This window comes from Lithobates pipiens, unplaced genomic scaffold, assembly GCF_037356315.1.
Source record: "Lithobates pipiens isolate NorthernLeopardFrog02 unplaced genomic scaffold, aLitPip1_a1.2 Scaffold_22, whole genome shotgun sequence".
NCBI lineage: Eukaryota > Metazoa > Chordata > Amphibia > Anura > Ranidae > Lithobates > Lithobates pipiens.
This window is the reverse complement of record NW_027507784.1, coordinates 121882221-121898626: the sequence shown is the minus strand read 5'-3', so window position 1 is coordinate 121898626 and position 16406 is coordinate 121882221.

Genomic DNA, 16406 nt, shown 5'->3' with positions numbered 1-16406 from the left:
GAACCCACTGAATTTTGATCCGTGTGTGCTCAGCCTAACTGTACAGGTAACCTCACCATTCCCATCCAGCACACTGACTTTTTCTGTCTTTCACTCTGCTCTCTCCCCTTATCAACATCTTCCTTGCACTTCAGCACACCTAACCGCAGGGTGTATTTTATTTAAAGCAACTCGCTTTTAAATCATAATATTTAAAGAGCAACTGTCATCTCTGTTCCACAGCAGGGGGGGGACTCCACGCCTTTTTTTTTTTTTTTGGCGTGGAGTTCCCCTTAATAGCCATACCAGACCTGAAGGGTCTGGTAATTGAATTTGGGGGGGGACCCCATGTTTGTTTTTTTAAATCAATGACTGTTCTATGTATTACGGGGAGCCGACAATTCATTATAGCCACAAGTGCTTTTAAATTACTTTTTTTTCCTGCAGAAATGACACTTTGTGCAGGGACAGTTCTAATCACGGGAAACATGCGCCCCTTTACAGGCATACTATAGACACCCCCCGTATGAAATTTAAAGGAATATTACACTTTTATTGTTTCACTTTAAGCATTATTAAAATCACTGCTCCCGAAAAAAACTGCAGTTTTTAAAAGTTTGCATTGATACATGTCCCCTGGGGCAGGACCCAGGGCTCCAAACCCTTTTTATGACAATAACTTGCATATAAGCCTTTAAAATTAGCACTTTAGATTTCTCCCGTAGACTTTTACAGGGTGTTCCACGGCTTTTTGAATTTGCTGTGAACACCCCAAATTGTTTGCCGTTCCGAACAGGCAATGTTCGTGTCGTACACGAGTTCGACTCGAAGCTCATCCCTAATCCTGGCCACATACAGAGGCCCAACATACAGGGAGCACCTTCAGGTGTTCTAGGGACATAAATTGCACACCCAATTTCCTGACAACCTATCTGTCAGAGAATTAGTAGACCAGACTGTGTGGACTCCACAGAGGAAACTAGAAACACATGTAAGTGAAAAATAATGGTGTTTATTTACACAAGTGAATAGTAAGTGAATATAATAGTGCACAACCAACCCAAAAACCACAAACAATGATATATACAAATATTGGGGAATACCAGAATTGTAACAAAAGCCAGGCCGAGGTCATACACAGGGGGTCAGCAGATGGGTAAGGATGGGGAACCAACGGGACAGGGCGAGGAAAGATGGATGATGGGCTGTAGAGCAGGGATCCAAGGCAAACAGGAGGGACAGGTCCAGGATGGGGTCAGATACAGGCTCAAGGTCAGGATCCAGGGAGAAAGATACCAAGGCAAGCATGTGTGGGCTTGCTGGGTATTTATAAGACTGCATTAATTGTCCTCAAGTAACACCTGAGTGCAGGAAGTGTTGCCTGCTCCTTACTGCCAGGATTCATCCGCTGGTGGACGCTAGTACTGTGGCCCAATGGTGACATAACACCAGCAGGGAAAGTCTCTCCTGACAGTTACAAACTGCCAGGAGACACCTGCTGGTGGACCTCAGTACTGCATGCCAAATGATGGATTACCAGCGGACAGACCCTTTCCTGACAGTACCCCCCCCTCAAAGGAGCGGCCTCCGGACGCTCCAATTGGCTGAAATTGTCCATAGTCTATGGCGTCAAACAGAATACTGGATGGGGGGTATATCAGGCTGTGCAACAGGCTCTTCAGGCAGGGCATCAAGGTAGACAGAGGGCTCCAGGTCATCGGCAGGGTCCGGGTTGTCGGACTGGGCAGCAGTCACCTTGAACAGGGCAACAGGCACATCAGGCTGGGCAGCGGGCACAGGCACACATCGGACCGGGAAACTGGCGCATCAGACCGGAAGGCAGGCAGCGGCACGTCAGGCTGGAAGGCAGGCAGTGACACGTCAGGTGCATCAGATTAGAAGGCATCAGACTGGAAGGACGGGAGCAGGACATCAGGCTGGACAGCGGGCACTGGGACGTCAGGCTGGACAGCGGGCACTGGGACGTCAGGCACATCAGACTGGAGCATAGGAAGTTTAGACGGAGACACTGGCTGGATAGCAGGCAGATGTTTGGCAGAATCAGGTGGGTGATCAGGTTCAGCTGGCATGCAGGCAGACTGGAGCAGGTTGGTTGGTGTGGAGGCAGGTTGCGTTACTGGCAGGATCAAATGGGTAGGAAAGAACTTCCGTCTCTTTAGATTTAGCTACTGAAGACCTGTAGGTAGCTGCAGATCTATAGGTAGGGGGATGAAGCAGACTGGAGAGAAGGGTTGGAATATGGCAAGGAAGAGGTAACAGTAGCTAGGGGAAGTTCTTGAGGGATAGTAGGCAACGGGAAAGAGGCAGTTGGATTAAAGGCAGGGTATGTGCAACAGGAAGAAACAGAGTATTGATATTTGGTGGGGAGTAGAGTATATTGGGCTGAAACTGAGGTTGCCATAGGTGATGGTGGAAGAGGCTCTTGGGCAGGCAGGTGTTTGGTAGCAGAGATGGTTTGTTGTGGGCTGGCTGTGGCTGATTGCAAAATACCAGACCATGCTAAAAGTAGTAGTTGTACAAACTGCGGGTTACATACTGCCTGTCTGACAAGGAATTGTCCAGAATCAACACATTCTATTATCTGTTGGGAACAGGCTGTGTAATGCTCAAAAAAGCAAGGGGAATCATCTTCCAGAAGCCATACCAGTGATGTGACCTGATTAATACTGAAAGGGGGAGAAAAATCATCATGGCCCCCCTGGGATGCAGGGCCAGCAGGGCCGTTTTTTAAGGCAGGGCAAAAGGGGCACCTGGGCCCTGTCATTGTTGTGGGGCCCAAAGCAGCTGCCTCATACTTGACAACTATCCTGGTTTAAATTCCCTCGTCCTTTGAGGGTTTTAGTCCTGTGCTGTGTCCCAATATCTCAGTGTGAAGTGTTGCTACTAATGCTGCCCAGCTCTGCCCTATTGTTTGTAAAGATGACTCATCTGCAGACCCTGTGTTTACATGTAAATTACCAGCATTCATATGTAAATAGGGGCAGCCGACAGCATTGATATGTATATCATGCCCCTCTGAGGTCATATCCACAGTTATCTCTAGCAACCAAGCAGAAATCATGTGCTGTAACCTCTAGCAACCAGTCAGTGAGTGGTAATGATACACTGTAACCTCTGGCAACCAATCGCTATAGCTGCCTGATCTGATTCAGTAAACTGATTGAGTCTAACTGCTATTTATTGTATGTCTCAGAGCAGGTGGAGAGCAAAACTGCATGGGTGTCCGGCGGAGATAGTCACTACTATCAGACACCAGCAAAGCATAATAACGAATCACCTCTAAATTCATTTCAGCAAAGCAACCTGAACCAAGATGGTTCCTCTGTGTAGCCACTTCTGGTCAGGGATGGCCTTGGTATACTATCAGAGAATTAGTAGACCAGACTGTGTGGACTGCACAGAGGAAACCAGAAACACATGTAAGTGAAAAATAATGGTGTTTATTTACATAGGTGAAAAGTAAGTGAATATAATAGTGCACAACCAACCCAAAACCACAAACAACAATGATATATACAAATAGTGGGGAATACCAGAATTGTAACAAAAGCCAGGCCGAGGTCATACACAGGGGGGTCAGCAGATGGGGAACCAACAGCACAGGGCGAGGACAGATAGATAGATGGATGGATGGGCTGTACAGCAGGGATCCAAGGCAAACAGGAGGGCCAGGTCCAGGATGGGGTCAGGCTCCAGGGAGAAAGATACCAAGACAAGCATGTGTGGGCTTGCCGGGTATTTATAAGACTGCATTAATTGTCCTCCAGTAACACTTGAGTGAAGAAAGTGTTGCCTGCTCCCTACTGCCAGGATCCATCCGCTGGTGGACGCTAGTACTGTGGCCCAATGGTGACATAACACCAGCAGGGAAAGTCTCTCCTGACAGTTACAAACTGCCAGGAGACACCTGCTGGTGGACCTCAGTACTGCATGCCAAATGATGGATCTTACCAGCGGACGGACCCTTTCCTGACACTATCACACGTTTGAAGGCCCTGGAGCATCAGGACAATGGAAACGCCCACAAAATGACCCCATTTTGGAAAGAAACACCAACTTATATTCTATGAGGCATAATGAGTCTTTTGAACATGTCATTTTTTTCCTCACAATTTTTCGGAAAAATTGTGGAAAGAAAATGAAAACACATTTTTTTACACATTTTTACTACACTGATGGGTGCTGATGAGGGTCCACTTACTGATGGGCACTGTATTAACACTGATGAGGCACTATAGAGCACAGATGTGGCACTAATGTAGCACTGTAGGGCACTGCTGGGTACAGATGGGACACTGCTGGGGCAGTGCTGGGCACAGTTGGGGCACTGTTGGGTACTGGTGTGACACTGCTGGGGCACATATGTGCACTGATGGGTACAGATGTGCACTGTAGAGCATTGCCTGGCACAAATGTGGCATGGCTGGGTAATGATATGGCACTGCTTTGGCACAGGTGTGGCACTGCTGAGGCACAGATCTGCACTGCTGGGGCACTGTAGCGCACGGCTGGGCACAAATGTGGCATGGCTGGGTACTGATGTGGCACAGCTGGTTACTGATATGGCACTGATGGGCTCTGATGTTGCACTGCTGGAGCACAGATGGGCACTTGGAATACATGCAAAAAAAGCAAGCAGCCTCAAGTTGCAACTTCTCCCTCCTCTGCTCACACGATCAGTGTGAGGAGAGGAGAGAACCGGACAGGACGCCGGTTCATGGACAGTGATCGCTCTGGATCTGCTGGACGGAGTGATCACATGGCAAAGGGGCGGGTACTAGGGACCCGTAGCGTCATGGATCGGGGTAAAGGGCCAATCCCAGCAGCCCTTTACCCCGATTTGTGATACGCTGGGCCCCGAGTACACGGCGAGCATGGACACTCCTGTGTGTGCGCCCCAGGGTGTGTGTGGGGATCGTGATTCTGGGGGGACATCATTGTGCACCTCCCAGAATTATCCAACCACACTGTAGCCATCATTCAGCTATGGCCCGGTTGGAAAGTTTGTGTGTCCCAATACTTTTGGTAATATAATGTATGTGTGATTGGACAGAGGTGGAGAGAGAGGAACAGGACTATCTAGGAAGACAAGATGAAGTAGATTGTGTATTTTATACCTGGGGAGCCAGAGGCAGAAGAGAACACTGTGCTGGGATGGGATCCTCCATATAGAGATGAGACAGTTTGAGCCGCCAAACAGTTCTTTTCAAGCATGGAGAACTTCCACTTCATGATGTGACCATTGGTGTGTTTTAGGGCTCCTGAGGCATTATAGATGCCGACATTACAGACCAGCTTTTTAAAGGCGAACTCGGGGCTCAACCCCCCCTTCTCACTAGATTTACTGGGTTCAGTTACAGGGAGGGTTACTCTTGGGGCTATAGGGGGGATTAGTATTGGGGTTACAGGGAGGGTTATTCTTGGGGATATAGGAAGGGATAGTATTGGGGTTACAGAGAGGGTTATTCTTGGGGATATAGGGAGGGTTAGTATTGGGGATACAGGGGGGGTATTCTTGTGGATATAGGGAGGGTTAGAATTGGGTTTACAAGGAGGGTTATTCTTGAGGATATAGGGAGGGTTAGTATTGGGGTTACAGGGAGAGTTATTCTTAGGGGTATAGGGAGGGTTTGTATTAGGGTTACAGGGAAGGTTATTCTTGGGGATATAGGGAGGGTTAGTTTTGGGGTTACGGGGGGTTATTGTTGGGGATATAAGGAGGGATAGTATTGGGGTTACAGGGAGGGTTATTCTTGGGGATATAGGGAGGGTTCGTGTTCGGGTTACAGGGAGGGTTATTATAGGGGGAATAGGGAGGGTTAGTATTGGGGTTACAGGGAGGGTTATTACTGGGGTTACAGTGAAGGATGTTCTTGGGGATATAGGAAGGTATAGTATTGGGGTTAATGGGAGAGTTATTCTTAGGGATATAGGGAGGGATAGTATTGGGGATATAGGGAGGGATAGTATTGGAGTTACAGGGGCGGTTATTCTTGGGGATATAGGGAGGGATGGTATTGTGGTTACAGGGAGGGTCAGAGAGAGCTATTGAGCTATATAGTAAACAGCAGGCTTTTTTTCAGCCAAGTTGCTTAGGATAGCCTAGAAAATACTTGAAAAGGAGCTGAGTGCTCCACCTCCTGGCTGTAAATGAGAATACAAAATAATCCTATCATTTTACAAAAAATATATATTATTCAAAAGTGCTTAACAAAATCCATACACAAACGCATTACTTTTGGTTTACATTTTATTCCAATTTACACAGCAGATTTCTCCCTGGAGACACAAAGCAGTAAGCAGTTGAGGCAGCCATCTTGGCAATTGCATGCACCAGATCTGGTGGGGAACTTGAGTTAGGCGATATGAGTTCCACCTCTTGTTCTGACTCCTGCACAGGTTTGCTTTGGTCAAACATTTCTTCTGGTGTGCTTGGCATATTCACTTCACAGCTTTCAGGGATCAGTGTTTCTGGTGATGGGCTCTCATAGTTACATAGTTAGTAAGGTTGAATAAAGACACCAGTCCATCCTGAGTGAGTACACACTCACATCAGTCCCTACCATCAAGGATTTCAAGGATATCATCAATTTCTTGGACAGAAGCCAATTAACCTACCAGCATGTCTTTGGAGTGTGGGAGGAAACCGGAGTACCCGGAGGAAACCCACGCAGGCACAGGGAGAACATGCAAACTCTGAGCAGGTAGTGTCATGGTTGGGATTTGAACCAGTGACGCTTTTTACTGCTAGGCGAAAGTGCTACCCACTACACCACTGTGCTGCCCGAATATAAGAAAAACAAATATAATAAACGCACACCGAATATATTAAACGCACACCGAATATAAGAAAACGCACACCGAATATAAGAAAACGCACACTGATAAAAACTGGCCCATGTGCGCCCAGTCTGAAGGTGTGTGCACTAGAAAAAGGCAATTGGGAAAAACTGAACATTAGGCTCTATGATGTTGACATGAGCCTCCTCATAATACATGGGTCAGGCTCTCTCTCTCTCCCACTCCCCCTCTCCCTCTCTTCCCCTCCCCCCTCCCTCTCTCCCCCGCTCCCTCACTCTCTTTCCCTCCCTGTCACCCTCCCTCACTGCGCTGGGATCCCCCCACTCTCCTTCCTCTGTGGATGTGGAATGATTCAATGACACCCCTTCCCATTCTCCCAAGGCAAAGGAGGAAATCCTAGAGGGCTTGTCACCTGTCCCAGATGTTGTATTGGCTGCATATGTCTGAGGAGGGTGCCCTGGAGGTGGTGCTGATCGCCTGTGGGCTAGATCCACGCATCTTTCTGCAGCCATTTTTACTTGCTTGAATTTTTTTTTTATCCATTATGGGCGTGAGTGGGGCCTCGTGTCTAAATTTTGCCTAAGGCCTCACAAAGCCTAGAGCCGCCTCTGCCCCTGGCTCTATGACATTGTTATGAGCCTCTTCATGGTACATCGGCCACGGTGTAAACACATTCTCCTGGCAGTATGCCGTTGGGAAGAAGTTGTGTGGTGGCTGCTGAATCTGGTACCCAAAGTCATTGATGTAATTCTGCTCCCCTGGCTCTATGACATTGTTATGAGCCTCTTCATGGTACATCGGCCACGGTGTAAACACATTCTCCTGGCAGTATGCCGTTGGGAAGAAGTTCTGTGGTGGCTGCTGAATCTGGTACCCAAAGTCATCAATGTAATTCTGCTCCCCTGGCTCTATGACATTGTTATGAGCCTCTTCATGGTACATCGGCCACGGTGTAAACACATTCTCCTGGCAGTATGCTGCTGGGAAGAAGACCTGTGGTGGCTGCTGAATCTGGTAGCCAAAGTCATCAATGTAATTCTGCTCCCCTTGCTCTATGACATTGTTATGAGCCTCTTCATGGTACATCGGCCACGGTGTAAACACATTCTCCTGGCAGTATGCTGCTGGGAAGAAGTCCTGTGGTGGCTGCTGAATCTGGTAGCCAAAGTCATCGATGTAATTCTGCTCCCCTGGCTCTATGACATTGTTATGAGCCTCTTCATGGTACATCGGCCACGGTGTAAACACATTCTCCTGGCAGTATGCTGCTGGGAAGAAGTCCTGTGGTGGCTGCTGAATCTGGTAGCCAAAGTCATCGATGTAATTCTGCTCCCCTGGCTCTATGACATTGTTATGAGCCTCTTCATGGTACATCGGCCACGGTGTAAACACATTCTCCTGGCAGTATGCTGCTGGGAAGAAGTCCTGTGGTGGCTGCTGAATCTGGTAGCCAAAGTCATCAATGTAATTCTGCTCCCCTGGCTCTATGACATTGTTATGAGCCTCTTCATGGTACATCGGCCACGGTGTAAACACATTCTCCTGGCAGTATGCTGCTGGGAAGAAGTCCTGTGGTGGCTGCTGAATCTGGTAGCCAAAGCCATCAATGTAATTCTGCTCCCCTGGCTCTAAGACATTGTTATGAGCCTCTTCATGGTACATCGGCCACGGTGTAAACACATTCTCCTGGCAGTATGCTGCTGGGAAGAAGTCCTGTGGTGGCTGCTGAATCTGGTAGCCAAAGTCATCAATGTAATTCTGCTCCCCTGGCTCTATGACATTGTTATGAGCCTCTTCATGGTGCATCGGCCACGGTGTAAACACATTCTCCTGGCAGTATGCCGTTGGGAAGAAGTCCTGTGGTGGCTGCTGAATCTGGTAGCCAAAGTCATCGATATAATTCTGCTCCCCTGGCTCTATGACATTGTTATGAGCCTCTTCATGGTACATCGGCCACGGTGTAAACACATTCTCCTGGCAGTATGCCGCTGGGAAGAATTCCTGTGGTGGCTGCTGAATCTGGTAGCCAAAGTCATCAATATCATTCTGCTCCCCTGGCTCTTTTAGGTTCATATGAGCCTCCTCATAATCCATTGGCCAGGGTGTGAAGACATTCTCCTGTCTGACTGCTGGTGATGGCTGAAGAAAGACCATTTGCTCTGCCAATTGTTGAAGAGCCGCCTTATAATGGTTCTCCATTGGATTTGATACTGGTCCATGGATGTTCAGTGGTAATATTGGAGACCTGTCCATTGGTTCCTCCTTCTGACACTCACTGTCATCACTACAGTCAGCAAAATTAGGCTTCTTCTCTGGCGATAATGGTGGATGTGAAAATAAGTCCATTGGTGACATCTTCAGACTGTCGCTCATGTATGAAAAGCCTGTGAAATACTCCTGCTCATATCGTGATATTGGAGCCTCCCAGGCCAGGTAGTTGATATACTCATTCAAGGGCATGCTGTTATTTGATGGTTCCTCACAAATCTAGACAGAGAAAAAAGACATTCATTACTGCTTCTAATTGATACAGAGAGTGGTAACAAAGTATGATGAACCCCACACCCAAAGTGCAGCAGATTTCACCAAGTAGGCTCCTTCCACCCTAGCTCCCTCTAGTGGTCAGATAACATACACAATAATTAACTCCAATAATGAACAGAAATCATTCAGACCCTACTGTATGATTATATAGTGATCACGAATTCATAGACAGGTCTGAAAAGTCTGTTTAAAACAAATGTCTTAGATGGTGAAGAGCCTGCTGCTGAAAATCTCCCCTCCCCGTCCAATGTCTTTGGACTCTATTATCTGTATACTTACTGGTTCGGATTTAGGTGGCATTGCTACTTTTTTTCGCTCTAACTCTGCCCAGTCGATGGTCTTGAAGAACGGATTGTTCCTGATGTCACTGACTAGATGGTTTCGTTCCTCTTGGTCTTTCCACAGAAGCTGTAATGAAGAATGAAATATAATGAGATGCTGCATGACCAATAACAATATCTGAGCAATAGAGGAGCTTAAGGCTCTCTGTAACTTACCTTAACTAAGAGGTTATGGAGGTCAGGGTCCATACCCTCCTCATAATCTGGCTCCATTTCAAGAATATTCGTCTTTATTTCTTCCCAGTCCTCCGTGGTGTAGAAGGGATGTTTCCCAAACGCCATCTCGTATACTATGACTCCAAGGGAGAAATAGTCAACCATACTGAAATAATACATTTTTTGCAAGACCTGTAGAAACATAAGAGAAAGAGGGATGAGCACATTGTCAGACCAGGCAGAGGACAGAGATGACAACATAGTGACATATGTGATGTATAAAGCTCATGCATGACTAAAATTGCAGTGAAACGGCATCAAACTGAAGTGGAGCTTGCGAATATTGGAGGTGGGGCTTAAACAGGATGTATAGTCAAAACCCTTTTTTTTTTTTTTTTTTTACGTGTCGGATAAAATAGAAAGGGATTAAACACTCTGGGGCTTTGCCTAGAGGTGCCCTTTAATTGCCCCAATTAAAGTAGGTGGATGAAGGTATACTGACCCCAATAGCTCAATTTTCACAAGCGCTCCCCATGTTAAAGAGGAGAAGGGAAACAGTGGGTGAGCAGTTACTGGAGGTTTTACCCCATTCATATGTGTGAAATGGGCCAGGCAGATGAATCCATCTACACTCGGCCTCAATGTCCCCTACAAAGAAGCCCCAACACTGCTCCATGACTCAGAACTTCCCAGCTTTTGTTGGGGATATGGTTCTAGCCTGGAAACCCATTAAAAGCAACCGGGTCACCAGTGGAGACATTCTCTATTTAGTGGAAGTGGAGCACCCCTTTATCTCTTCTCCATATCCAACCATAATAATGGGTATATCTTGATAAATGTTCTAATTAAATCTGATATCGGGAGCATACTTACTTCTGGAGCCATGTAGATTGGTGTCCCTGTATGTTCGTTACTTCTCTTAGCCTGGGTGACTCCCTTCGCTGACAAGCCAAAATCCGCAACTCTGGCATGGCCAGCGTTGTCTAACAGGATATTTTCTGGCTTGAGATCTCTGTGAACGATCTCTTTGTCATGCAGGAATTGCAGGCCGCAAATAATTTCCGCTGTTAGGTTTCTGATGGAGAGAGAAATACATGGATTAGCATCAAAAATCATCACACACCAGTTAATGGTAAAGATAAAGTGAGTTCTCCCTATAGTACATAGGGGTATAGATGGATGGGATCAGCTGGAGGGGCCTGGATAGGTCACTGCCTGTTCTCAGTGGTCAGCCTCCCCCGACTCCAAAGTGACCCTGACAAACTTACCTTAAGGTGTCCAGAGGAAGTGGAGCTGAATTTCTTATCAGGTCGGAGAGATCTCCTCCGCACAGAAACTCCATAACAAAGGCCAGATGGTTCTGTGAAAATAGGAAAAACAGGTTACGTTATAGACATTGAAGTTTTCACTTTGTGAAGGAATATATGAAGACACGCACACCAGCAGAGAGTGCAGTGTGGCATCTTTACTAAATGCTTCCTGGGGAGGAACTCAGGAAACCCAGACAGAGAAGAATATTAGACCGCCATTGCTGGAAGACCTTTACCACAATACTAGTTTTGTCAAGTTGTTATGGTGGCCCAATGACTTCTATATTTTGGCTTCCCATCCTGAAAGATGTATGTCGATCAGGAGTCCTGATTTCTCCTGCCTTGCCAGTTGTAGACGTGTTCTGACTCAGTGACTCAAAGTTTTAAGGCCAGAGATAGCCAGGCAACTAGTAATGTCTGAAGTCAGTAATGGCGGCCTCTCAGTATGTGGTTTCTTGAAGGAAAGCCTCTACTCTGTACAGTTTATGTCACTAAGCTCCAGCCTTGTAGGAAGCACTCTAGAGACTTCTTCTTTCACCTTTACTGCATTGTCCTGATCAATAGCCAGAGCCCTCAGAAGAACCTGATGTGGGACACAAGTTAAGCTTTCTTCTGCCTCCTCCAATTCAGCACTTAGTGCCTGAAGGACTAGATGACGGGTCTGAACACTGTCATCTCATGGGGCAGGGGGATGCTTTGTCATGTGTAAGTTTTGACTACCAAAAAAAGTCACCATTTGCATAACTATTGTAGGGAGTCTGGATCAATAGTGGAGCGCAATACAGGAAAGAGAAGAAGAAATTGGGAGATTAAAAGACTTACGTTTGTTTGGAAAGATCCATAAATATGGGTGATGTATGGGCACTCTCTGCCTTCTTCCAGAATCCATCTTTCTGTGAGTGCCATGCAGGGTCCACATCTCAGTAGTTTTCTCTTTGAGATGAACTTTACCGCCAGCTTTTGGTTAGTGGCTGGATGGGTGGCCAACACCACTTTCCCAAAGCTCCCTTCTCCAAGTTCCTCATGGAAGGTGAAGGTTTCAGCATATAGTTTCCCGATACTGCAGGATGGGACCAGTTCAGATGTCTTCTTGTTCATGGTGGGGATGGATGAAAGTGAACTCCACACAGACATTTTGTCTCCAAGATATGAAGGGACCAGAGGTGATGACTCACTTATTTTGCACTTTGGAGGTTGTTGTTGCTTCATAAAGTTGGCAAATGAAGCCCAAAATTTGTTTTCAACCTCACCATTAGAAGGAGTGAGTGAATTTTGCTGGTTCTCATTAACTGTATCCAGTTTAATCTCACTGGTGGATGGAACCAGTGCAATTTGCTCACCCTCAATGGTAGATGGGGAGACTGCACTTGGTTGGTCCTCCACAGTTATAGCCAGAGTTGCCTCATTGTCACTGTTGGATGAAACCAGTGCAGTTTGCTCACCCTCAATGGTAGATGGGGAGACTGCACTTGGTTGGTCCTCCACAGTCATAGCCAGTGTTGCCTCATTGTCACTGGTGGATGGAACCAGTGCAGTTTGCTCACCCTCGATGGTAGATGGGGAGACTGCACTTGGTTGGTCCTCCACAGTCATAGCCAGAGTTGCCTCGTTGTCATTGGTGGATGAAACCAGTGCAGTTTGCTCACCCTCAATGGTAGATGGGGAGACTGCCCTTGGTTGGTCCTCCACAGTCATAGCCAGAGTTGCCTCGTTGTCATTGGTGGATAGAACCAGTGCAGTTTGCTCACCCTCGATGGTAGATGGGGAGACTGCACTTGGTTGGTCCTCCACAGTCATAGCCAGAGTTGCCTCGTTGTCATTGGTGGATAGCACCAGTGCAGTTTGCTCACCCTCAATGGTAGATGGGGAGACTGCACTTGGTTGGTCTTCCACAGTCATAGCCGGTGTTGTTGGCTCTCTGTCACTGGTGGATGGAACCAGTGGGTTGTCCTCCCCCTCCAAGGTGGGGGTGGTGACACTGGGAGATGATGGATCATATTCTCCTGGAGAGAGAAAAAAATGTTTTAATTCTTTCTGTTTTATAAACATACAAATCTTTAGACATTAAAATATATTTTCTTATTGTGCATTTATAACTTCTATATATACATAGACACCCCTCCCCCCCGGGAGTTCATTCTCAGCTCCTGGCTTTTTGTGCCAGAACAAGTGTACCGTAAAGTGCTTTAAAAAGCCCACATAACTTCCCTAACAGCTATTCACCCCCCAAATGTCATGATTTCTACCAAGAGATACCAATCCTAATGTGATATCTCACTGGGCTGAGATCTCGGTGCCAAAGACCACTGATCTTCTACAGGGGGAGCCCATTGTGGTTTATTATGTATGCTGCCTGTTTAGTAGTCCTTGTTTTGTAATGATGCTTCCTCTCAATTCAATGTCGTCATTCTGCTAAATCCTAAATAATAATGATCCCAGTATTCTGTATTTATTCTCTATATTATTACATTAGTTATGAAGCAAGGGTGCGATTTGAACTAAATTATATATATATATATATATGAGCGCGTCACTAGCTACGTTGACTGCCACCAGATGCCATCAGGTGTCCCAAGCGGAGTCTGTCCTTACATCAGGTGCCCCATCAGAGGTACCTTCCTCACATCTGTGTCCATCAGCGGAGCCAGTGGCGAACTAAGTGGGGGGCGGGCCGCCCCGGGTGCCACACATTGGGGGGGGGTGTCAGGCCGGCGTCCTCCCCCTCCGCAACTGAAGAGGAGACAGCGCCGTGGGTTCGCAGCCCACACAGAGAGAGCCCGAGGCACTGGCAGTGGGCGGCATTGCAGGGGGGAGGTGCGAGCAGCACCCGAGTGGAGTGACACCTGTCGGCTCAGTGATCTAGGACCCGGTGGCCGGCGCAACAATCCTCTTCTCTCTGTGGTCAAGTCGCGCCATTCTGATCAGTCTCGGCAGCGGCTGTCACTCACAGCCGAGCAGAGTGAAGCCGCCTCCCCTTCCTGCATGCACAGCACTGTGTAGACGTAAAGGAGGAGGGGGAGGCAGCTTCACTCTGCTCGCCTGTGAGTGACAGCCGCTGCCGAGACTGATCAGAACGGCGCGACGCGAGTCACGCGACCACAGAGAGAAGGGGATTTTTTACGCCGGGTCCCGGATCACTGAGCCATCAGGTGTCACTCCACTTGGGTGCTGCTCGCACTTCCCCCCTGCAATGTCACTGACTTGGGCTCTTCATGTGTGTTCAGGTACATTATGGGTCTGTGGGGGGGCTGTATTGTTAGGGGGTTCTTTACTGCAGGGGGGTCTGAGCGCTGTAGGGGGGTCTGTGCACTGTGGGGGGTCTGCACTGTAGGGGGGCTCTGCACTGTAGGGGGGGTCCTGCACAGTAGGAGGGGTCCTGCACAGTAGGGGGGTCTGCACTATAGGGGGAGGGGTCTGTACAGTAGGGGAAGATTTGGCACTGTAGGGGGGTTCTTTACTGTAGGGGGTATGCACTGTGGGGGGGTTCTGCACTGTAGGGGAGTCTTGCACTGTAGGGGGGTCTGCACTGTAGGGGGAGTCCTGCACTGTAGGAGGGGTCCTGTACTGTAGGGGGGTCCTGCACTGTAGGGGGGTCTGTACTATAGGGGGTCTGCACTATAGGGGAGAGGTCTGTACAGTAGGGGAAGATTTGGCACTGTAGGGGGGTATGCAGTGTAGGGGGGAGGGGTCTGTACTGTAGGGGAGGATTCTGCACTGTAGGAGAGTCTGTACTGTAGTGGAGGGGCCTGCACTGTAAGGGGGTCTGTACTGTAGGGGAGTTCTTACTGTAGGGGGGAGAGGTCTGTACTGTAGGGGGGTCTGCGCTGTAGGGTGGAGGGGTTTGTACTGTAGGAGGGTCTGCACTGTAGGGGAGGATTCTGTACTGTAGGGGGGTCTGTACTGTAGGGGATTCTACACTGTAGACGGGGGGGCCTGTATGGTAGGGAGGGAGGTCTGCACTGTAGGGGGTCTGTGTAACATGCAGGGGGTCCAGAGCTGTGAGGGGCTGTGTAATGTAAAGGGGTGCAGAGGTGCAGGGTGCTGTGTAATGTAAAGTGGTCCAGAGGTGCAGGGAGCTGTGTATTGTAAAGGGGACCAGAGGTACAAGGGCTGTGTAATGTAAAGGGGTCAGGAGGTTCGGGGCACTGTGTTATGTAAAGGGGTCCAGAGGTACAAGGGGTGTGTAATGTAAAGGGGTCCAGAGGTGCAGGATGCTGTGTAATGTAAAGAGGTGCTTAGGTGCAAGGTCCTGTGTAATGTAAAGGGGTCCAGACGTGCAGGGTGCTGTGTAATGTAAAGGGGTCCAGAGGTGCAGGGTGCTGTGTAATGTAAAGGGGTCCAGAAGGGCAGGGTGCTGTGTAATGTAAAGCGGTCCAGAGGTGCAGGGTGCTGTGTAATGTAAAGGGGTCCAGAGGTCCAGGGTGCTGTGTAATGTAAAGGGGTCCAGAGGTGCAGGGTGCTGTGTAATGTAAAGAGGTCCATAGGTGCAGTTGTGGAGAGGGGGGGTACACAGTAGTGACAAAAAGATATTGAAGGATGCAGAGGTATGCAGGGGGCACAGTGGGGTATTTTTAAATTTTAAGGTGGGGGGTGCCAGATATAGGATCCGCCCCGGGTGCCAAATGCTCTAGGTACGCCTCTGAGCGGAGCCCCTCCTTACATCTGGTGCCCCTCTGACATCCAGACTGAGCGGCCCCCACATCCACAGACTGGCCCCGGCATCCACAGACTGGCCCCCACATACTCACTGCACGGACTTCCCCGACAGGACATTACATCTCCTGGCCTTCAAGCGGCAGCCGTCGTTGCCGCGCTGACTTTGAACTGTGGCGCCCACTGCTCTTCACACACACTGCAGCGGGGGTGGGCGGTGCCACAGGTTCTCTATTGAAGACCAGCTTCTGGTCTTCTTAAAAATGGCGGCCCGCGGAGACATTGTCTCCGCTGGATGCGGACCTCTAGCGGCCGGCGGCAAAAAAACTGGAAATTCAATTTCCCAGCACAAACCGAATCCCCCATCCGGACTATCCCGCGTTGCCACCATTCATCAATTTTCTCTTCCGTCCATGCCCAGAGAGATTAGCTTGAGTGCCATGGGTTGCAAACTTCTTGATAATGTTGAGCACTCCTCGACTCGAGCTTCTCTCCTTTTTATCTGCTTTCAGGTGTTATTTTTTTATATTGCCCACACCTGTTACTTGCCCCAGGTGAGTTTTAGGCTGGGTTCACACTGCTGCGGTGCTGAGAATCGGAT